The sequence below is a fragment of the Stenella coeruleoalba genome, assembly GCF_951394435.1.
Source record: "Stenella coeruleoalba genome assembly, chromosome: 14".
NCBI classification, from domain to species: Eukaryota; Metazoa; Chordata; class Mammalia; order Artiodactyla; family Delphinidae; genus Stenella; species Stenella coeruleoalba.
In genome coordinates this window covers 16,285,380-16,306,430 of record NC_137160.1, presented here as the reverse complement: position 1 = coordinate 16,306,430, position 21,051 = coordinate 16,285,380, and the positions used below count along the sequence as shown (strand labels likewise).

The following is a 21,051-nucleotide window of genomic DNA, read 5'->3' as shown; positions in this document are numbered from 1 at the left end:
GAATTTCCCTGAACAATTAATTGCATTCTCTCCTTGCATACCTTTCCTTTTGCCTGAAGGAGACAGCAGCCTTCTTCCACTTTGCTGTGAAAATCTTGCCTGAATACTCTAGGTTCTTTCTAAGTTAAACATTTCCATATCAGAGAAAAAGGGATGCATGGGACCTTAAGTAGATGGAGCTTCTTCTGAGCTTGAACTGTCTGGAATTAGCCTAAACCAGAGGTTCTCAAACATTTTGGCAGCAGGACCCCTTCAAACCCTCAAAAATAATTGAACGCTCAAAGAACGTTTGTTTATGGAGGTTATATCCATCAATGCTGACCATATTAAAATTAAAACTGAGAAAAATCAAAAACATTTGTTTATCCCTTCAAAAATAACAAAAATTAACTCATTACATGTTTGCATAAATAACATATTTTTATGAAAAATACCCATATTTTTCCAAAACAAAGTAAAATTGGAAGAGTGGTATTGCTTTACATTTTTTCATGTGGCTTAATAGAAAACAGCTGGAGTTTTGTATCTGCTTCTGTTTTCAATGTGATACACCACATTGTTTGGGTTGAAGTGTATGAGGAAACTCTGTCCTCACACAGATATGTAGTTGGAAAAGGAAGCAGTATTTTAATGGTCTTTTCATATGATTGCAGATAACCTCTTTGATACTACACAAAGATTAGTTGCAATGTGGAATCTGAAACCATACCAGTGAATTTTTCATACTTGTTACATAGAGTCCATTGGTCTAAATTGTATTTTACATACATCTCTAACCCATGTATGATTTTGTAACATTACGTATTAGTCATTTGGAAAAACTTGGTTCATAACATCTCCAAATATTAATATGGTTCAATATACAATATGTTTAAGATTCCCATTCCTTAATATTACTACTGATTGTATAAGAACAATTTTGAACTATTGGGAAACTATCAAGCTTATAACGAAGGATACAAGTTTTCCAAATTTCTAAATTAATAATATAAATATTCACTTATCATAATGACGTAAGTCAATTCTGTGCTAAATGGCATGGTAGAGGTAGAAGATGGAGGGCATCAGCAAAAACTGTGAAATAAGGACGCCTGGAAGTTTCCTCCTTTATAAAAGCAACAAGAACACTGGCGAAATTTGTCTGAATCAACTTTTTCAGAGCTCTAAACGTCAGCCAAAGGCCATGTAGGTAGCATTTATTCAACAAAAAATGGCTGAATCTCAGTAAGAACAGTGAGTTTTTTGCAGTTTAACTTGCCCTAGTCCTCTCCCCCCATCCCTAGCTCCATGGCAGCCTCGGGAACCAAGAGCCCACAATCACAGTGAAAATTAGCAGCCTGGCAGCCACTGAAGGAAGCAGAACGGGGTTGGAGCAACTCCAAAGCCCCATTCCCAGGGAATCATCACGATTTGACCTGTCTGGTGCTTTCCTGGAAGACCTCACTCATGAGACTGTCTTTCTGTGACCTGATTCAGAGCTCACCCAGCATGAACAATATTTTCCCTGAGGGCATTTGTCCAAAAAATTCAGAGGCGATAATTTAACATCATGGCTGCCTGCAGCAGTGGATAACAATCGTGGCAAACAATGGGCTAACCCAAACGTTGACCTGGGAAGGAGGAGGCTGGTTTCCATCCATGCTGGGGTGCAGGTGGGGTGGCAGGAGGCGGGGAGGGGCGCTAATTCTAGAAGTTCCTTGGGATCGCACCGACTTAGGATGGTTTTGTGCCTTGTGAGCAAGTGTTATAAATGTGAGTGAGAACTAAGAGCCCAGGGCAAGTATCCATAGGACTAATAACGCTATAAAATAAGAACATGAAGACAGGGGTTGGGGAACAGAATGTAACAAGTGCAATTAAAGACATGCAATCATTTTTTTCTTTAGCTACCAGTGCAACAGTGCAAAAGACCTATCCAAACGGATACACTTTTATTTTATTTTATTTTTTTAAACATCTTTATTGGAGTATAATTGCTTTACAATGGTGTGTTAGTTTCTGCTTTATAACAAAGTGAATCAGTTATACATACACATATATCCCCATATCCCCTCCCTCTTGAGTCTCCCTCCCACCCTCCCTATCCCACCCCTCTAGGTGGTCACAAAGCACCGAGCTGATCTCCCTGTGCTATGTGGCTGCTTCCCACTAGCTATCTGTTTTACATTTGGTAGTGTATATATGTCCATGCCACTCTCTCACTTCGTCCCACCTCACCCTTCCCCCTCCCCATGTCCTCAAGTCCATTCTCTAGTAGGTCTGTGTCTTTATTCCCATCTTGCCGGATACACTTTTAAATCCCTACACTTCAGTCACCATCATCATCACCATCACCGGCATCATCCCCTAAGGGTGTTGTGTTTTCAAATGCATCATTTCATACATTTATTTATTCATGATTCCACTGGCACAAATAAAATAAGTTACTGCTCCCCATCTGGACTGAAGAGCAGATTAGCCCAGCTCCTGTCGCTGTTCCTTTCCCCTCTTGTCTCCTGGAGGTCATTTGCCTGCTCCCCAAAAAACTCTCCCAACAATGTTAAAATTGCTGACGCTCAAACTGTGCTATCTGGCCAGGAGCCCTGAAGACAGAGTTCATAGGAGTGGAAGCTGAAACTACTGGCTAGAGGTAAGATTTGGAATCCTCTCTGAATTTCAGATATTATTCTATTTTATTACATATTCCACCTTCCAGTGGAAGAAAACAAGATCTGGGAACAAGCAGTCTGCAGTGTCTCCCTGCCCCCTCCCTGAGCCATGCCTGGCCATGCAGCATGAAGGGGAGAGGCTGGGCTCAATAAATACTTACATGATGACATCCTCGTCCTCTATGCAGTCACAGCACCTGGTGAGGGTCATAATATATTCTGACACTAAGTGTCTGTATTTTATGACTTGCCTAACTGCTGCTATCCATTTTATAAATTGACTTATTCAGAATAACTAAAGGAATAAGCAAGCCCCTTATATGCCCCAAAGCTATATTTATTATACAGATGGAAGAATTCCAACACTAGAAACACACAGAATTTCTTGAAATTTTCCATAAGCAGCTGGACGTATTTCAAACCTGATGAGGAGATTCCTGGTACATGTACCAATTTATTTAGTTATTTATCCGACAGATGTACTGAGCCGCACACCTGGAGAGCTGAAGGGGTCCTTTGGGCTGTGCTGCTCCAGGGACTGCCTACCTCCCACCCACTCTGCCCACCGCGTCCCCTCTTTTGCTCTGTATCACAGAGTTGGCCCCTGGAGGCTGCATCTCCCCAGCTCCCAGGACCACCAGCTTTCTGCTGCATTTGACCAAAAGAAGGCAGGAGATGGGAGGGTGGGAAGACATGAGAAGCCAGCTTCAGGTGGCATTTCTAGCAGGCATTTCTACCCTCCTGTAGCTCCAGGTCCTACAGGACAGGCCCATCCGGAACTGGTAGCCCTGCCGCCTCCCTTTGTCTCTGCAGATAGGGGATGGCGGCTTCCTGATGATGCTAATCTCTGGGGGACCTCACTACCCAATATCAGCAAAAGTCCTTAAAAATATTAGCCAGCCAAATCCACAATATTTAGAAAAATGTATACATTCTAAACAAGTGAGGTTATCTGAGAAAAACAAGGCTGGATCAACACTCAAAAATCAATGAATATGGGGACTTCCAGATATGGCAGAGGAAGAAGTTAGTAAATCCCCTTTTCCAATAGCAACTATGAAACTGAACAAAACTGTCAAAAACCATATTAGGTTCAAGAAATTGATCAAAAGGAAAACAAATGCAAAACAAATTTGCAGCTAGGGATTTTAGCTGCAAATTCCCCTAATAAAAATGAACAGGGGCTTCCCTGGTGGCGCAGTGGTTCAGAGTCCGCCTGGCGATGCAGGGGACACAGGTTCGTGCCCCGGTCCGGGAGGATCCCACATGCTGCGGAGCGGCTGGGCCCGTGAGCCATGGCTGCTGAGCCTGCACGTCCGGAGCCTGTGCTCCGCAACGGGAGAGGCCACAGCAGTGACAGGCCCACGTACCGCAAAAAAAAAAAAAAAAAAAAAAATGAACAGTATTATAAGATCTCTGTCTTCACTATACTACACCACCACTAGCACACACACACACACACACACACACAGATTATGACCATAAGAACAGCCAAATAGCTGGAACAGACTAGCAACCAGAAATAGCGTGAAGGATATGGGAATATATCCGCCTGTTTGGCTCCATCACCTGTGTAACCCTGCATTTAATGCTTGGTTGCTGTCTTTCTGGTTAGACCCTGACTGATACAGAGATGATTTATTTTACAGATTTTGGAACTGAGGTCCAAAGAAGACGCGACTCTCTTAAGTTACACAACTAAAAAAAAGAAGAAATATCTCCCACGTGTAAGGCACTGAGTTAGCTGCTGTATGGAAGATAAAGTTGTTAAATTCCTACGCCCGCCTCAGGAGCTCCCCACCCAATAAGGGAAACGAGGTGTCTATATAAGCAGCTCCAGTACAGGACAGTACGTGCTAACCATTAAAAATCAGACCAATTATAGAAATTTGGGGGGAGGGGGCTGGCACATGAAAATGGTGTCCTGGGAACTTGAAAGCTGAAGCAGGTCTAGGAAATACACAGTAGGATTCTGGCAGGAAAGCTGGTACACGCCTGAGGTTGGGAAGGGGGCTGATCACTCCGGGCAGAAGGAACGGCCAAAGGTGAGAGGAGGTGGGAAAGCTCTGGGCCCTCACGGAAAACAACAAACCATGCTTCATTTGGAAGCCGGCGGAGTGCTGAGCTGAAAGTTAGGGCAACTGCATGATTTACTGTTGAAGCAGGACGCTTTAGAGAGTGAGGAGGGATGCAATTAATATTTACGCCAAACCACAGGCAGAAAGTGGGGTGGACCCAGGCCAGTGAGGACGAAGAGTCGCCCACCAGGAGGTGGGCAGGGCCCAGAGGGTGAACGATTTTCCATCCCAGACTGAAGGGTTTGGACCTCAGGCTCCAATTCACTGGGAAGCAGATCAGCGCAGTCATTTAGGGAAGAGTGGAAATCATTCTGTGAGATGCTCACCACATTGCACAGGGTACCAGGGTGAGGAAGGTGTGCTCCCACTCTCCTGAGGCCTCTGCTAAGCAGGAACACCCCATCCTCCCATGTGTCCTGTTGGACCTACGACCACATATGCCCGGCACACTGCATGGGACTTGAAAAGGGAGAGAAAAAAATGGGTGGAAAAAGACTTGTTTCCTTCCCTGGGGGAGCTACCAATTTTGCTGAGAGATAAGATTTTCAGGTATTAAGCAGGGAGCAGCATGTGATTTGCAAACTCCAGTGTCATCATATTCCAAAAGGCACAGCTGAGGCAGTGAGCGCTTCTGGTGGATTGGAGGGGAGAGGTCAGGGTGGCCTGGATCTCAGGGAACGGAGCCAGAGCGGGTAACCTGAGCCCAGAGGGGAGGATTAGACTTTGGCTAGATGGGGACGAGGCGAGGGCATTCCCGGCAGATGTATCGGAGCTGGAACAAGCAGGTCATGTGTAAGGGACAGAGAAGAACTGAGCTGTGTGGGGAGAGGGCCCTGAAGGATAGGCACTGTGGGTTGGAAGTACAGAATTCTGCTCAGGAGAGAAGCGCCAGGGAAATTCTACTTTTCCTCTTCACTCAGGTGCAGTTCTGAGCAGATCGGGGAAGCGGGCTACGAAGTCAGTACAGTGTATAACGGGTAAGGGACAGACTTAGCGGCAAGCCTGCCTGGGTTCACATGCTGCCCGTCCACCATGTCATACTGGACAAGCTACTGAGTGGCTCAGGACAATAAATAGGCCTACGCCAGGGGGTGACATGAGGATTATGCGAGTTCACTCCTGTAAAGTGCTTAAAGCAGGACCTGGCGCACACGAAGCTCTAAATCGGTAGTTCCCAGCTCTGGCTGAACCCTAGAATCCCTTGGAGTGCTTATAAAAAAAATATCAGTGCCAGAAGATTTTTAGGGCGGTGAAACAATTCTGTATGATACTATATTGGTGGATAGATGTCACTACACATTGTCCCAAACCCATAGGTTGTACGATGCCGAGAGTGAGCCCTGATGTAAACCCTGGACTCTGGCTGGTAACGACGTGTCGGTGGAGGCTCATCAGTTGTAACAAACATCCCAGTCTCATGGGGGACGCAGACAGCGGGAGAGTCTGCGTTGGGGACAGCGGGTAGATATGGAAACTGTGCTTTCGGCTCCATTTTGCGGTGAACCTAACACTGCTCGAAAAAATAATCTATTTAAAACAGGGGGGCTTCCCTGGTGGCGCAGTGGTTGAGAGTCCGCCTGCCGATGCAGGGCACACGGGTTCGTGCCCCGGTCCGGGAGGATCCCACATGCCGCGGAGCGGCTGGGCCCGTGAGCCATGGCCGCTGGGCCTGCGCGTCCGGAGCCTGTGCTCCGCAACGGGAGAGGCCACAACAGTGAGAGGCCCGTGTACCGCAAAAAAAATAAAAAATAAATAAAAGAGGGAAAAATATACCAGTGCCACGGCCCCCCCCCCAAAAAATCAATTAAGCAGCATCTCAGGGTGAAGGGCTTTGCCGTTGGTGTTTTTTAAGCCTCCCAGGTAACTGTGATGAGCAGTCAGGGCTCAGATAGCGCTGAGCTAAATGAACGTTAGCTCCGGGTACCTAGCAAAGGACGTAGGGGAGCCAGTAAGTGGATGGCAGAGGAGGGATCTCAGCCTGGCCTCGTCCGGGGAGTGGTTTCCTGGCTTCCATTTGGCACAAAAGTGCTGAGCTTCTGACAGCTTTTCTTTTTTTTTTTTTTTTTTTGCGGTACGCGGGCCTCTCACTGTTGTGGCCTCTCCCGTCGCCGAGCACAGGCTCCAGACGCGCAGGCTCAGCGGCCATGGCTCACGGGCCCAGCTGCTCCGCGGCATGTGGGATCTTCCCGGATCGGGGCACGAACCTGCGTCTCCTGCATCAGCAGGCGGACTCTCAACCACTGCGCCACCAGGGAAGCCCCTCAGCATTTTTTAAGAGCTCCCCAGGAGTAATGTATAGCCAGAAGCGGGGTAATCCGTAGAGCAGGGCCTCTCATACGTTACTGTGCACACAGATCGCCTGGGATCTCGTTAAAATGCTGAATCTGATTTGCCAGTCGGGGTGAGGGCTGGAACTCTGGCATTCTAACAAGGCTCCAGGGGAAATCAACTCTGAGCGACAAGGTCTTGGAGTCGCTTCCAGCTCCATGGCTCTGCCGTTATCTATGAAGAGTGAAGGTCCCTTTATTAAATTCTCAGAAAAATAGCATCTGCCACTTGACTGGTGGTTAGGGGTCCCCAGTAAACGCCCAGCAGCTTCCCCCCACCATGGAACTCAGTAGCTGTTCAGGTTGGTTTTGCTTTTTTAAAAATCGAATTGCTCGACCCAGGCAGGGGGGAACGTGCAAAACCAGACCCAAGAACTTCTCTCTCAAAAGCAGCCTTGGAGACTGTGGTCAGGGAAGAAACCCATCACAATTTAATTGCTTCTCTTTGCCTGCTGCTCTGTCGTAGAAGCCTTGGCGCTAGCTGTGAACCTCTTAGACATCTTCACCGGGCCACCTCATTGCACCTCAGCCTCGCTCCCATCTCCTGGGCCCACTGGGTGAGCAGGCCCGGTGCTGGCAGCAGACAGGACAGCAGGGCGCTGGCACGGGGCCGGGGGGAGCAGGCCCATGCTGGGGGAAGGCTAGGCAGGGTTGGCAAGGAGGAAGCATTCCCAGCCCACTGGGGCAGCGGCCCAGGGAGTGGGGAATGACGTGGCCAGAAAGGGGGCAGCCACAGAGTGACCAGAAACTCAGGCTCCCTGCAGCTTAATGGGTAACAAGGAGCCACTGACATGGTGGCCTTGGCCTACAGCTCCTGCAGGAGGCCTTTTAACATTATTCCCCACCTTCCCAACCCCTTCAGCAGCACAGCCACTACAGTGCCAGCAGGCTGACCACCAAGAAGCCACCATAATTCAGATCCTTCCCCCGGGGTTCAGGTGGCTGTCCGGAGAATGGCTCTATGGGGGAGGAGAAATTAAACTGACAAGCACAGATGAACAGGAGCAACACATACGAAGTCCATTGAATTTGTACATGTACGTGGAGCCTTCACAAGAGAATGAAGACCCAAAGAAGTGACCAGAGTAGGAAGCTTTTAGACCTTTTAGACGCAGAAACAATAAATTTGTGAAGAACTGACAAGACGAAGGGTTTGGGCTGTGGGTGGTAAATGGTGAAGAGGTAACAGGAAGAGAAGGGGGAGTTTAACAAGGTTTGTTTGTACAGAGTTCTTGGCTCCAGTTTCCCCATCTCAAGGCCTTCCCTCCTCCTGGTACAGGGGACACACCTTTCACAGGGGAGTTTTAGGACCTGTTTCAGGGAAGAAAGGCGAGGGGAGAAGGTCAGAGTGATCCTCCTGCTTCTTCCATTTAAAAAAATTCCCTCAACTTAAGATCTTCCATATGCCAAGGTACCATATTTGGGGGTAGCGTGTCCTGAACCCCAGCAGCTCTTTCCTCTCCCCTCAGATCAGGACTCAGTAAAGAATATAACAAAAGCACTATATGCATTGCCTAATTCAACCCACAACTCTTTATCGAATTCCTGTTGAGAGGGCGCTGGCCACTGGAGGTCCAGCAGGGAACAGATCAGACAAGTTTCTGCTCCCATGGAACTTACCTTCCAGTTGGGGGAAACTCACGACAAAGAAAAATACAAATAAATATATACCATGCCAGGAAATAACCCAAGTGTCCATCAACGGAATAACAACTCTGCTAGATCCAAACCATGAAACTGAGAAGCACTGCTCAGCCATGAAAGAAATGAAGCACTGACACACCAGATGACACGGGTTACTCTCGAGATAATTACGTGGAAGCGAAAGAAGCCAGCTACAAAAGACTACATGCTCCACGACCTCATATATATACAAACTCTAGAAAAGACAAACTAGTCTCCAGTGACCGAAAGCAGATCAGTTGTTGTGTGAGGATGGGTAGACAGAGAGGGCAGGAAAGTGGGGTTGCAAAGGGGCATCGAGAGATCTTTTGAGGGGACAGATGTGTCCACTCTCTTGGTGGCGGTGATGGTTCCATGTGTGTGTGCACGTGTCAAAGCTCACCGAACTGAACACTTTAAATGCACAGAGTTCACTGTATATGCATCATACTTACGCAAAGCTGTTAAATGTGTGTGTGTACACACACATACATTACGTCACATGCTACATGAAAAGGAAAGCAAGATAAGGAAGGCAGGGTACGCTGGGGGCAGGCAGGGAGTGCTATTTTGTTTCGTTTTGTTTTTTTTTTTGGCTGTGCTGGGTCTTCGTCGCTGCACGCGGGCTTTCTCTAGTTGCGGCGAGCGGGGGCCACTCTTTGTTGCAGTGCACGGGCTTCTCATTAAGGTGGCTTCTCTTGTTGCGCGGCACGGGCTCTAGGCACGCGGGCTTCAGTACTTGTGGTGCACGGGCTCAGTAGTTGTGGCTCATGGGCTCTAGAGCGCAGGCTTAATAGTTGCGGCGCTCGGGCTCAGTTGCTCCGCGGCATGTGGGATCTTCCCGGACCAGGGCTCAAACCTGTGTCCCCTGCATTGGCAGGCAGATTCTTAACCACTGTGCCACCCGGGAAGCCCGTGAGTGCTATTTTTTCTGACCAGATGGCTGGTCAGAGAAGGTCTCAGTGAGCAGGTGATTTTGAGCAGAAACCTGAAGGCAGTAAGAGAATTGGCCATGGGGTTATCTGGGGAGAGAACATTCCAGGTAGAGGGAAGAGCAAGGGAAAAGGCCCTGTGGGCCTGAGTAACACTGGAGCTCAGTAATGGCTCAGAACTGAGTTAATACTTCAAGATCTGGACTGAATCATTGCCCCAAGCTTCACATACAGTCTTGCATCTGTCCTGCCTACCTGGGTAGAGTCCATGTCTTTGGACGGAGCCTGGCTTGTTAACACCTATATAAGCAGTGGTCACACTATACCAGCTCTGGAATCTGCACTAAGATTCTCACTCAAGAATTCCAAGATCTGCTTGACCTCATCTTCTCTGAAACGGGCAGGCAGCCTGATTGCACTTTCAAACTCTTATGACTGAGAGTGACTAACTGTGTCAAACAAATCACAAAAGACCTCAGGGTAAAAAGAGTGAACATTTACCTGGCATTTGCTAAGTAACAGGCACTGTTCTAAAAACCTTACCTGTATTATCTCAGGTCATCTTCCCCCAGCCTTGCAAGGTAGATACTGTTATTATTCCCACTTTACAGATATAGAAACTGAGGCAGATAGAAGCTAAGCTACATGCCCAATTAAGAGGCTGACACTTGAACCTGGGCGCTATGACTCTGGAGCCAGCCCTTGTAAGTATCTACACATGGCCTCGCAGAGTGCTGCAAATCTCTGATTCTTTTTTTTCTTAAATAAATTTATTTATTTAATTTATTTATTTTTGGCTGTGCTGGGTCTTCGTAGCTGCGCAGTCTTTCTTCAGTTGCGGCGTGCGGGGGCTACTCTTCGTTGCGGTGCACGGGCTTCTTATTGCAGTGGCTTCTCTTGTTGCAGAGCATGTGCTCTAGGCACATGAGCTTCAGTAGTTGTGGCACGTGGGCTCAGTAGTTGTGGCTCACGGGCTCCAGAGTGTAGGTTCAGTAGTTGTGGCGCAGGGCTTCGCTGCTCTGTGGCATGTGGATCTTCCTGGACCAGGGCTCGAACCCTTGTCCCTTGCATTGGCAAACGTATTCTTAGCCACTGCACCACCAGGGAAGCCCAAATCTCTGATCCTTAACCAGTGGTCCCCCATATACCCCCACTGGCCTGGTCCAAGCCTGTCCCTGAACGTGGCTGGGACACCTTCCATATCTGGGGCAATCCTGTAGACTGAACTATGTCCCCCTAAAATTTATATGTTGAAGCCCTAACTCCCAATATGATGGTATTTGGAAACGGGGCCTTTGGGAGGTGATTAGGTGGGGCTTTCGTGACAGGATTAGTGCCTTTATGAGAAGAGACACCAGAGAGCTTGTCCTCTCTCCCCACCCCGACCCCCACTTTCTCTCTCTCACTATCTTTTCAGTCTCAGAAATGTCAGCCCATGATTCTGTGATTACAAAGTGAGACTGAACCCCAGTTGGCCCAAGAACTTCCCTCATGTTATTGGTCCTCTCTAAGTTCTCAGAAGGTGTCAATGGAATGGCCTTTCCCGAGCCATTCAGCGTGTGTCCAATTTCCAGTGACTAGTGCATCTTTCTCTGGCTGTCCCACCATCTGGGGAGGGGCTCAGGGACTGACCTGTCACCTGCCCCCAGACTAGCATAGATCTGCCCTGAGAGTCAGCACCATGGTGGGAGCAACTGCCCAAGTCTGGTCCCCAGGAAAGGATGAGCGAGCACACAGGAAAAGCTGAGTGTCCCATGGCGTGGTTCCCATCACCATCCACTCCACTGAGACACTTACCTACCAAAGTTAAAACCGGAATGTGGCGATGAGCAGCAATTATCAGCACGGACCTATCATCCTGGGGACCAAATGGGTGTTTCTTGTCACACCCTTGGGACTCACTCCAGAAATGTTCCAGGCAGTGGTCTGAGGAATGGCCACAAAGCGTATCTGCTGAATTCATTCAGGAAGAATGCCGCAGGAGCCCGTCCCAGCTCCGTGCTGGGAACACAGAGGCCTTCCTGGTGCCAGAAAGCTCTACCACTCCTCCTTAAGACTTGTGACACCTACTTAAGCTCACGGGAACACGAAGTTCACAAAATGCTTTCTGACCTTGGATGAAATGCCTTTTCCCTCTTAGCCAAGACATAGCAAGATTCAGTCATCTTTATTTCTACCCAGTGGGTCCTTGATCAAACGTGTTAATTATATTTTATCCTCCAAGGGGCAAATAGCAGAGAGGAAAAACACTGCCAAACTAAGCTACCTTTCTTTTTTTTTTAAGTTAATTTTTATTAGAGTATAGTTGCTTTACAATGTTGTGTTAGTTTCTGCTGTACAGCAAAGTGAATCAGCTATACGTCTACATATATCCCCTCCTTTTTAGATTTCCTTCCCATTTAGGTCACCACAGAGCACTGAGTAGGGTTCCCTGTGCTATACAGTAGGTTCTCATTAGTTATCTATTTTATACATAGTATCAGACTCCTGGCGTCTGTCTGTCCATCCAGATGTGAGGAATAACTGAAAAGGCCGAGACGTCACGAAAATCACAGATTCCACCTTCTAAAAACCATCCAAACAGGGTTTGGAGTATAAACACGTATGACAAAAACATCTTCAACCCTGTGTCTGGGTTACAGCTCTCCTATTAAATATCCATTTCCTTCTTGTCTTTCAAAATTCTCCATTGATTCTAACATTTTCAAAACTATTCATATAAAATTATTCTGGCTCTAAACACACCTGGTATTATATGCTAGGACAGAGTAATTCTTTCAGAGTAATTCTGGGAACACAAGACTTTCAGGAAGTGATAATTAGTAACAACGAATACTTGTTGCACTGATCTGCACACTTCGCTGATCATTTTGCGTGAATCATCTCAATACATCATCACAAACACTCATTTTACGGATGAAGAAACTGAAGCTCAGAGAAGTTAACTGGCTTGCTCAATGCCACACAGCTCACAAGCAGCAAAGCTTATTTTAAACTCTTAAGGGTACAGTAGATTACAAAATGCGCCCACTAATTCCTCTCACCCAGTTATGTACACCCTGCTGCAATGTGACATTCCTGCTCCACTCTTTAAGAGGTGGCCTCTCTCTTCCTGCCTCTTGAATCTGGTCTGGCCCTGTGACTTGCTCTGGCCCAGGGGACGTGGTGGGGATGGTGTTGTGAAGGAGCTCAGGAGGGCTTGCAGCTTTCTCCTGGATTGCTCCCCTGAGACCGACACATAGGAAGCCAGTTCCAGCCAACTGGAGGGTAACAGTCTACGTGGAGGAGAACTGAGGTGGCCCAGCCAACAGCCAGCATCAACTACCAGACCTGTTGGTGAGACCATCTTGGACCTTCCAGCCCGGCCAATCCCCAGACTGACTCAAGTCCATGAGTGAGCATGAGTGGGCCAGGCAACTCCAGGGGGAGAACCACTGCCAGCCCACAGATTCGTGAGAAATAATCAGCTGCTGCTGGTGCAGGGCCCTCTGTTTTGTTTTGTGGTGGTTTATTATACCGTTTCTCAACCTCAGCACTACTGGCATTATAGAATGGCTGGTTCTTTGCTGTGGGGTGTTGCCCTGGGCAATGTCAAACATTCAGCAGCCTCCTTGGCCTCTACCCCCCGGATGCCAGTAGCACCCCTTCCCAGCTGTGACAATCAAAAATGTCTCCAGGGCTTCCCTGGTGGTGCAGTGGTTGAGAGTCCGCCTGCCAATGCAGCGGACACGGGTTCATGCCCCGGTCCGGGAAGATCCCACATGCTGCGGAGCGGCTGCGCCCGTGAGCCAAGGCCGCTGAGTCTGCGCGTCTGGAGCCCGTGCTCCGCAACGGGAGAGGCCACAGCAGTGAGAGGCCCGCGTACCGCCAAAAAAAAAAAAAAAAAAAGAAATGTCTCCAGACATGGCCAGATGTTCCCTGGGGGCATAAACATAAGTGACCCAGGAAGTTTTCATATTGATTTTTTTTCCTTCAAAATCTTGAATAAATACCCAGTTATGGTAGAGTTGGAAAAACGTTCTTTGCCCTTTGACCACAGATGCCTCCCAGGTGGCCTGGATGAACTCAGCTGCTATCTTCTTGGGAACCAGCTCTATGTTATCAGGTAAAGCTGGTCAGCCCTATGCCAAGGTAGGTAAATAGCATTTTTTTAGAATGCTCAGACACACCACGTATCAGTTTCCTAGAGCCGGCATAACAAGCTACCGCAAAGAGAACAGCATAAAACAAAAAGTTATTCCTTCCCAGTTCTGGAGGCCAGAAGTCCAAGATCAAGGTCTCAGCAGGTCTTCAGCTCCCTCTGAAGGCTCTCTGGAAGAATCTCTCCTTTTGCCCCTTCGCAGCCTCGGGTGGCCGCTGGCAATCCTGGGCTTTTCGCACCTCACAGCTGCATCGCCCCAATCTCTGCCTGTCTTCACGTGGCTGTTTTCACACTCCATCTGTGTCTTTATAAGGACACCAGTTTTCAGTTTTCTCTCTTTATAAGGATACCAGTCAGGACCCATATTAATCTAAGTATGATCTCATCTTCATTTAAATAATTACATCTGCAAAGACCCTATTTCCAAACAAGGTCACTTTCTGAGGTTCCAGGTGAACACGAATTTGGGGCACCCTGTGCAACCCATACTCATATGAGCAGACTGGCTTGCGATGACCGTGCAGTTCTCCCGGCCACTGTTCCCACCAGGCCTTCTGCAGGGTCCGCCTCCAGCCCAGCCAATGCCAGGGCTGAGCTGACGAGAGATCAAAAGGGGCTGCTTGGGCTTCCCTGGTGGCGCAGTGGTTGAGAGTCCGCCTGCCGATGCAGGGGACACGGGTTCGTGCCCCGATCCGGGAAGATCCCACATGCCGTGGAGCGGCTGGGCCCGTAAGCCATGGCCGCTGAGCCTGCGCATCCGGAGCCTGTGCTCCGCAACGGGAGAGGCCACAACAGTGAGAGGCCCGCGTACTGCAAAAAAAAAAAAAAAAAAAAAAAAAAGGGCTGCTTCTCCATCCCTCTAACCCTGTCGGAACTCCTGCCCTGGCCACCCCCCTCGCCTCCCTCCTTTCTGCCTCACTTGTAACCTGGGCTCACTCTCAGCACTGGTGGACGTGACCGTGACCATCCAAAGAGGCCTCCTTGCTGCGGAGAGGAGTATCTCTCTCTAGGTGTGGGTTCCTGGACAGATTTGTATCTGTTGCTTTGCTGCCTGTCTTTAAATTGTGTTCATAAGAGACCACAGTTCCCCATTTGTATACACGTCCTCGTGACTTGCTTTCACTATGAGGTAGAAAACATCTATCAATATTTGCATTTTCTTCCCCTCCTCCCGACCCCTATGTCTTTAGGGGAAAAAAAAAATTTCACGCTACAGTGCAAACCGTACTGTCATCATTGATGTTTCTCTCTCTTGGAATGCTTTCTTGGCTTTCCATGTCTTTTGTCTGCCAAGCACACTTGACCTGTGGTAATGGAAAGGTCACAACAGCACTGATCAATCTCTCCAAGTAGTGTCATTTGCCCAAAGTACGAGATTAGGGTGGTATGAGGAGGAGAACGCAGGAAGGACGGGGGAAGAGGTGCTACCTGGTTGAGGAAAGAGGCAAGATGAAGAATGTGGATAAATACGGAAGCAGGGCTCTTGGCCTCAAAGCAGAACTGCAGATCAGGTTTATTAAACCAGAAAAAGCTGGGAAACACAGAAACAGGAGATTTCAAATATCTAAGAACTCAGACTTAATGACTGAAGGACTAAACCCAGGTAGGTGAAGCAAAGTACTTTTCTTTGGGAAACTATGAGCTAATCAGGTGATTTATGGTGCATTGATAATGGCAAGAAAATTCAAGACTAATATCGTAACTAACAGCTCACTTTCAGTCTTTGAAAGACATTTGCACAACATCCCACCCATTTTCTTAACCAGCACTTAATAAACGGGTAGAAGTCAAACTACTTTGCAGATGAATGTTTTCGGGTGTAAAGTATTTTGCATCTTGGACAACACATTACAATCACCTGGGCTGGGGACTGACTTTGTCAAGGGTGAAGGACAAGCGTTAGTGGGTTTTATTGCCCTGCTCATGGGCAGCTACAGCTCAGAACTACTAGTGTAGAAAGCCCGAACTTTTAAAAATTATTAGTATCCCACATATTTACTACTAAGCAGAAAAGAATGCAGTCACATCTTTTGTTATCTTGCCCTACCATTCTCCTTGCCTTAGGACTGAATACTTTTTCCCAGTAGGGGTCTACTTTTCAAAAGGGCAGGCCAGGAACTTGGAAAGAGTGCATTCTGTCACATTTAACCTTTCATTTTTACGATAAACCACTGCCCTGCTGGACTTCAGAGCAGAGAATGAGGACCCCCTGCCCCTTCCACAGCACTAGCTCCCTTGCTAAGTTTCTCTTTCCTGTGTTGGCCTCTCCCATGTAACCTGCCCACCTGACCCTGGGGCTTCACCATGGCTACTTCTTAACTTCCTTAACACCCTACAGATGTTGGGTTTGCCTATATTCCTGGTCCTCTATAAAAAAACAAATAACAATAGCAAGTCTCAATTCCTAAATGGTATCTCATCAGTAAAAGAATACACACTAAGCTTCCCTTCTGGCTAAAACGTGAGTATACTATTTTAGCTTAGTGTAAGCCCCAAATGAGTCAATCAAGAAATATGTATTGCATGCTCAGAGGAACAAGGGAAGAGCAGAAGATATACAAGCACTCTGTGTATATTCTCAAGGATCTTGCCATCTAGACCAGGGGTTGCAAACTATGGTCCACAAGCCAAACCTGGCCCCCAACTGCTTCTATAAATAAAGTTTTATTGGAACACAACCATGCTTTCGTGTGTGTGTCTGTGTGTGTGTGTCTGTGTGTGTGTGTCTGTGTGTGTGGCTGCTTTAGCACCATGCTGGCAAAGCTGAGGAGTTGTGACAGAGACCGTCTGGCCTTCAAAGCCTAAAATATTTACCATCTGGCCCTTTACAGAAAAACTTGCCAATGCTGATCTAAGCAAACTAACAACCACAACTACAACAACAAATATATATTTGAGATGGATGGATAGATAGATAGAGATAGATAGATAGATAGATAGACAGATAATGTATTAATGTGAAACAGAGAGGGTTCCTGCCTTTAGGAGGCCCACAGTCTACTGAACAATCATTAATCCTGAGAAGTAAATAAGCACCCAAAGCGGGGACTGTGCAAAGGAGAAGAGGATGTTTGAGGCTGGGTACCAGATCCATGGGTAACTAGAATTGCCTGTGAGCTGTACAGGTAGATTCTAAGGTGAATGGGGTAAAGAGGAGAGTGGGGAAGGCCTTGGCAAAATTGGAATGAAGAGGCAGGAAGTCCAATCCATGGCTGAGGGGCAGCCGTGGCAGCTGGGCTGCTTCCCAGTCTATTGGAGCACGCGGGCATGACTTGTTTACCACTTGTCTTCCCTGATGGACTTGAGGTTTCATGAGGGTGCAGACAGTGTTCACATTGTTCACTTCAACCCCGGCATTAAGCAACATGCCTGCCGTATAGTAGCTGCTTGATGAATATAATTTAAAAAGTAAATAATGAATGAATAAACGGATGTCTGGAATTATCAGGTTGATATGCCATAAGCCAGTTGAGTCAGGCATTTCAACCATGGTAAAATGACCTCTGACCTTACTTTGAAACAAAGGCATAGATGAGGAGATAAGAAAGCTTTTATTAGCAACTACTCTATAACAAGCCTTTTACAAGCACTAAATCATTTAATTCTCTCAGCCACCATTTTAGGGACGAAGAGATTGAGTTTCAGAGAGGTTAAGTAACTGGCTAAGGTCACACAGCCAGAAAACGGCAGAACTAAAATGCAAACCCAAGTCTTCACTTTGTTATTTTCAGCTCCGAGGCTATGTACACACATCCATGCCTACCAGTCATTTTCATACCATGCTCTGCAGACCTCAGTCTCCTCAGAGCCACCACAAGTGACATGAAGATCAATCCAGCAGCACTGGGGACCAAGAGCACAGACTCCCCAGCCAGCTTCAACCAGAGGAGTTTTCATTTCTCTACTTCACACATGGAGCTTCCTGATTTCATCCAAACACATAGTTCTTGCGGGAACGAAAAAGAATGAGAAACCACTATACTGGACCACGCTACTTCCTCAAACCAAGCCAGGAGGCACAGTTTCTAGCCTTAACTCCACCACCAACTTGCTATGGGGTCAGGGTCCATCACTTCTCCTTCCTTCCATTCTTACACAAGAAATGTTCCGTGACAGATGCTGAAATCCCATGAAGCTTCTTAACTTTCCAGAGAGAATAAGATTAAATGAAGAGCCCATTCAATGAATGCAAATGGCTGGGCCACCTTGAGTAAAATTCTAGATAAAGTTGTAATTCCATCAATGACAGCAAATTAGAGGAGTGTGATGAGTTACCAGGCAGAGCTCAGCAGAGTCACTGCTGGATGCCTTGTTTGATGACTGCTAATCGCATCCAGCAGAACTCAAAAACCAAACAGGAGCCAATCTTTTGGCCTTACCTCATAGTAACCAGCACGTGACAGAACATGGGTATCTTAGTGAACAAGTTCACAGAGGCACATCCACTTACCAACAGAGATGTAACAGATGAATATATTGATTCTCAAAGAATTCACAACTGGAGACAATGCCACACTCATCTATGGTTTGACCATTCTTATACGAAGTTACCTCTGGCTTGGGCTGACCTGATGATAAAGAAATAAGAATATTCTTATTATGTGAAGCATCTTTAGGAAAAAAAATCATAAAGCTATGAATAAGAATGGGTGATAAAAAAAAAGAATGGGTGATAAACAATAGGGATAAACATGCTGTATATGTCACTTGGGGAACTAGAAAAGCTTCCTCTCATTGATAAAAATGCATCCTTTGGACTTCCCTGGTGGCAAAGTGGTCAAGAATCCTCCTCCAATGCAGGGTACACGGGTTCGAGCCCTGGTCCGGGAAGATCCCACATGCCGCGGAGCAACTAAGACCGTGCGCCACAACTACTGAGCCTGCGATCTAGAGCCTGTGAGCCACAGCTACTGAGCCTGTGCTCTGCAACAAGAGAAGCCACCGCGATAAGTCCGCACATTGCAACGAAGAGTAGCCCCTGCTCGCCGCAACTAGAGAAAGCCCGCATGCAGCAACGAAGACCCAACACAGTCAAAAAAAAAATAAATTAATTTTTAAAAAATGCATCCTTCAATAAACACTATTGGGCATGTTACATGCCTAAGATGATGCGGTGCTGGGGTGAGAGTAGGGCAGACAAAATGAAAAATGTTGCTCCTAATCTTAAGACGCTATCAAGAAAAACTATCTAAAACTTAAAAAGAAGCCAAAACTGTGGATGGTATCTTGTTTCAGTGTCACATGGGAGCAAAGGTCCATCTAAGAGTTATGTAGGGGAATGTACTTTGTTTCATCAATGATTACTATTGATTAAAATTCCCAGATTTAGTGAAGTTACATATAAGCTTGTAGATTTGCATTCAATGGAGATGCAAATAATCTCTGTCTAGCAGACAAGATAACCCCACAAATTATGGTTTCTTGCCCTATAGGACATTAACCAGTGTTTTATCTAATGCAGCAATCTTATCCTAACATTCCTTTATTAGGTTGCCTATAAATACCCAATTCCTCAAATGTTCTTTGACCAGGCCTTAATATTTTCTGGTTCCCTCTTTATTCAAAGAATTGAATAAAATCTTTGAAGTTCACTCTGTATTTGCATGGGAGTGAAAATTATACTTTAACAGTGCTCAGAGTTGAGTGTATGTTACGGTACAAAAGAGGGAAGAACAAAGTAGATTAGCTAAAACCATGTCTTCCTAAGGATAAAGGAGTTTGGAATGTAGGTTTCCCAGGCTGGTACTGTGCACATGTGAGTGACATCATCACAAAATTGACCTACGTTTTCTCCCTCAGAAGGGGTTCATCCTCCCCTGGTGATCATTAACCGGATGTAATGCTAAGAGGCTAATCTGGTAAACCCCCCAGGAATTCCATTCACCCCTTGGGATCTTTTTTCCCCTTGTGACAGACAGGGCAGGAAGGTTTCCAGTCTGTGCCAACGAGCTTTCTCACTAGCTTCCATGTCATTGAAAATGTATAAAATGTACCATCTATACGGGGGAAAGCCCAGTATTTGGGAGCAATACACCATTCTGAATCCATCCCAGGAACATTCTTGTGTTTCTGTCTTATCACACGATCTTTGGCGAGCAACCCCAGAGATCATTAAGAGAAAAACTCCATGTTCTCCTAAGGCTTAGAAGGGGGAGAGCTAAAAATGTCAGGGGCGGGAGTAACAAGAAAGTCAGTGAGACCTGTACCGTGGACAGGACCTGAGGGGGGCTCAGGGACCCTCTCCCTTCCTCTCTATGTCTCTTCTAATTTGGGGTCTCCCAGCTGCGCTACCTCTTTCCTTCTCCTCCAGGTAAGCACCTGCATAGTTGATCCCTGGCTCCAGGAGCAGACAGACCTGCGTGCAGGGACACATCTCCAGCAGCTGCTTACCCGAGTCTCTTTCAAACAAATGACTAAACCACCAAAAATGAGCTTCTCTGAAAACCTATCAAGGAAGCTGCTGATCATATTTCATTTCTGCCTGTTCTTATCAGACTTGGGTTCCCATTCCCATCCGTTTTATCAGATTCCTTCTCAGGAAGCATTTAATTGCTCCTTTTGTGCGTGTTCCTGACTTTTATTGTAGCCATTATATCAAGTATGCATGAGCTGAGCCTGGGGAACTCATTCTGATCTCTTGGGCTCCAGTGTTTCATTTCAGCCAGAGCAGGGCTGATTGAGTCCTCTGGTTTCTTACTGGCTGACTGGTTTTTTCCCTTCATGTGGTATAGAGCTGAATAATCAGCCGCAAATGAGACTTGCACAGGGAAGTGGTATCTTGTACCTTGTGGGTGGTTCTCTCTTCTCCCTCTACTTGCTGGAAATCTCACCCAAAAATCCTACCCTTGTTTTTTTTTTCAAAGAGTCAATTTTATTTAGTTATTTATTTTGGCTGCATTGGGTCTTCGTTGCTGCACACGGGCTTTCTCTAGTTGCGGTGAGCGGGGGCTACTCTTCGTTGTGGCGCGTGGGCTTCTCATTGTGGTGGCTTCTCTTGTTGCGCAGCATGGGCTCTAGGTGTGCACAGGCTTCAGTGGTTGTGGCACGTGAGCTCAGTAGTTGTGGTTCACGGGCTCCAGAGCACAGGCTCAGTAGTTGTGGCGCATGGACTTAGTTGCTCCGCGGCATGTGGGATCTTCCTGGACCAGGGCTCAAACCCTCGTCCCCTGCACTGGCAGGCAGATTCTTAACCACTGCGCCACCAGGGAAGTCCCTACCCTTGTTTTTTAAGCCTACCTGCAGGTTGCATATTGAGAGCCACTT

At 47.0% G+C, this 21,051-nt stretch overlaps 1 protein-coding gene across 2 annotated transcripts in view; it reads right to left on the bottom strand.

Annotated features, from left to right (window-relative positions):
* ALPK2 (alpha kinase 2) overlaps positions 1–21,051 on the bottom strand; it is a 152,323-nt gene that overhangs the window by 91,163 nt on the left and 40,109 nt on the right. For both annotated transcript variants that reach the window (XM_079943519.1, XM_079943520.1), the window contains exon 3: positions 18,239–18,356. The gene's annotated coding sequence lies outside the window, so the exon portion shown is untranslated. The remainder of the gene's footprint in view (positions 1–18,238; positions 18,357–21,051) is intronic.